Consider the following 3,387-nt stretch of genomic DNA (forward strand, 5'->3'; position numbering starts at 1 on the left):
TAGGCTGTATGTAATCCGGTCTGACTGAAGTTGGTCCAAGTCTAGTTGCGGCTAGATGTGGTCAGGTCTGACGTAGATATTAAGCATGATTTCTCCTGAACTGTTGAGAGTGAATCAAGTGTATCTCCTGGAGTATCAATCCTCGTTATTTACGACGATAATATGGTATAACATTTACACAGATGGCAATAGAGAGAAACATGATTAAGAAAATTAATTGACCCAAACTTAAAATCTGTATATAAATTTAATAATATTTTTCTCGGTTATATATATAAATATATATACATTTGATAATAATAGTTCAAATATAAAAATGGTTAAATTTAATAATATTTTTTCGGTTATATATATAAATATATATACATTTGATAATAATAGTTCAAATATAAAAATGGGTTTTAGTTTATATTTTGAGTAAATATAATATAAAAATAATAAACTAAATGTACGAGTCAAAATATTTTTAATACTCAATATATTAATTTGATAATAAAATCAACCGTTCATGGTATACTGAAAAGAATTTTTTTTATTATTTATCGATCAAAGCGAAGACGGCCGGACAGAACAATTTTTTTTACAAATTATTAATTTGAAATTCTAATTCACGATCTAGCATGTTTAACATGTGGGAATATTATTAATCTCAAGAACCGTTAATTCTACAAATGCATTCTTCGATAATAATTATTATTAATAGCAAAATATTTTAGTTAAATACAAGAATATGTCCAATCGAATTCCTGATAGCAATTAATTATCACATATACGGAACATGCATTTATTTGATATTAATTCCATAATTTGAAAGTTGATACTCTACCTACACCAAGAGATTATAATATGGTGTAACGATTGATGAATTATGAAATAAAATTATATTTGTTAAAAAAATATATGGAACTAAAGATATAGATTTAGGTGTGTGATAACTAATAAGTATGTTTCGAATAATTGACTATGCAAGTAATTAATATGTTAGTAATTTAATTTGAAAAATCCCAAATAAAAAAGATCGCAGCATCTCAGTTTAATATAGTAAGTCCACAAAATTTGTCAAATAATCATAACGGGGTGACCTTAATTTGGTCCAAATTCACATCAAGAAATACACTCAATAGGGACATATTATCAATATATTAAGTAGAATATCTTGACTGCATCGTAGTATTACGATAAGAAACAAATACATATTAGAATTCAATAAAGATAATAGAGAATTGCAAGTATAAATTGAACGTGAAAGTGTAATGTTAGAGATAAAAAAAGTGATTGAAGTCAAAGAGCATGGCAAAGATTTTACCTTTGTTTCTGGTAGTGATTTTCTTGGTTTCTTTTACTTCAGGTAATTTTTATTTTTGAAGGCAATTCAAATCCATTACTAAATGTCAGCCATATATATTACATCAGAAATATATAAAAAAAAGTGGGGTATAACTCTACCTTCGCAATCAGTGATAGAACCAACCGTCTTAGCTAATGCGTGACTGCGTGAGCTGCTTGGTTCGCTGATCATCTAACGAAAGCAAAAAGAACAAGAAATTAAGCAGTTCTGAAGCTGGCCGGAATCTACGGCCTTCCAAAATCAGCTTGTACTCTATGACATTTTGTTTTTGAGAATTTTTAGATGCGTTTAAAAACTGAAATTACAAAAATCGATATTCCGTTAATATTGTTAATGTTTATGTATGCAGGTGATGATCGTCCGCACCCGTGTGTTGGTACTACACATGTACCATGCGATGGTGCTGATGTTTGCGTAGGAGTATGCAACAGATTGTATTCTGGAGATCTTATTGATATTTCTTGTCGAGGTTTTACTTGTGAGTGCGAGTATGAATGTTGACCACATATTGATCTTGGATGCCTAAAAGTGGCCATATTTGTTTCTTGAAAAGAAATATAATTTGAATTCATGAATTCCTTTTTGTGTGTGTGTGTGTGTGTGTGTGTGTAAGTGAATATGAAACCTTGAACAAAGGTGGAGTCATATTTGTTGAATGAAAGTTGAAACAAACATGTAGGGCTGAAGTTTAAATTTGAATTCAAAAAAAAAAAAATATAGATACATTACTAGAATTCAAATATATATGAATAGATATAGATATAATATCATTTAAATTGGCAAATATCTAGAAATATGAACAAAAATGTAATTTTCAAATGTGATTAAACATATCAAAATTGTAAATTCAATAAATGAATATCACTTTATAGATGAATATAGAGATAGATACGATAGATGATTATCATATCAAATATATATTAAAATGGTGTGGCGGACCGCGGGATAATTGTGAAAACTGTGATGATAATAATAATAATAATTGTTTGAAAAAAATTGAAAGATAAAAACAACAAGATAGTAGCATTGCATTCACGTTTGCCCGCATTAGAGTTCAGCTTCTGTACTATAATATCTTACTCAATTGATCTTATTTTAACCTTCAGATTTATGTCCAGAAAAATTGACTATTTTTCGAATGCGATAAGTAGATGATTAGGTCAAATCATCTTATATAAATATTTCAATAATAATATACTTAATATGTATTGAGATTTTTTAAAGATACGAAACTTATAAAATTATCAAAAAAAAATATGAGACCTAAAAAACAAACAGATATTAATTTAAAAAAATATGCTAAAACTTAAATCAGATATCTGATTTAAGTTTATCTATTGGAAAACAAAGATGAACCAATTTTAAAATATTTTAACATATATCGTAATATCATTTGATAATGGACAATATCTACAAAGAGTCCAATATATAGCTTAGCAATACAACAATACAACGTGCTCCCTCTCCTATTTCCTTGGTAGAAATTAAAAAAGTGAGCCAAAATTAAGCACATGGCGAAGATTCTGACCATCGCTTTGGTGCTGCTTTTCCTTGTTTCTTTAACCTCAGGTAATTCTTGTTTTCCTTGTTCTTATATAAGCGACTACTGTTATGTAGATTTCTTTTATTTTGGGTAAGTTTTCTGGAAGACGATTGTCGTATTTCGAAATCCTAACTACTTTACATTAAATTTCTCTATATATATACATGTATATATGCAGGAGGAAGATCGCGGCTTTCATACGAACTCCCGCAGTGTTTCAAGAATGTAGATGGTATAGCTTGCGATAGTGAAGAGTTCTGCTTAGTATTATGCTCAGACCGATGGGATACTTTAGAATTTTTCGATACAACTTGTGAGAATTATACCTGTAAATGCGAGTATGATTGCTGAAGTTGGATGCAGAACAATTAGGCTAGCTAGTCATTTTTTAATTTAAAATATTAAATTTGTAGAATTTTGATGTCTTTTATTTCAGGGATGATTTAACAATAATATGGATTGAGATATGATTAATAATTTAAATATGTTTTTATGA

The 3,387-nt window shown here is 28.5% G+C and overlaps 1 long non-coding RNA gene across 1 annotated transcript; it reads left to right on the forward strand.

Annotated features, from left to right (window-relative positions):
* The first annotated feature begins 2,737 nt into the window (after window positions 1-2,737).
* Window positions 2,738-3,387, forward strand: LOC140808607 (uncharacterized). The gene is made up of 2 exons (XR_012112985.1): window positions 2,738-2,917; window positions 3,070-3,387. It is a non-coding gene; the product is annotated as an uncharacterized lncRNA (long non-coding RNA).

The sequence above is a fragment of the Primulina eburnea genome, chromosome 13 (genome assembly GCF_022965805.1).
Source record: "Primulina eburnea isolate SZY01 chromosome 13, ASM2296580v1, whole genome shotgun sequence".
In the NCBI taxonomy this organism is placed as follows: Eukaryota; Viridiplantae; Streptophyta; class Magnoliopsida; order Lamiales; family Gesneriaceae; genus Primulina; species Primulina eburnea.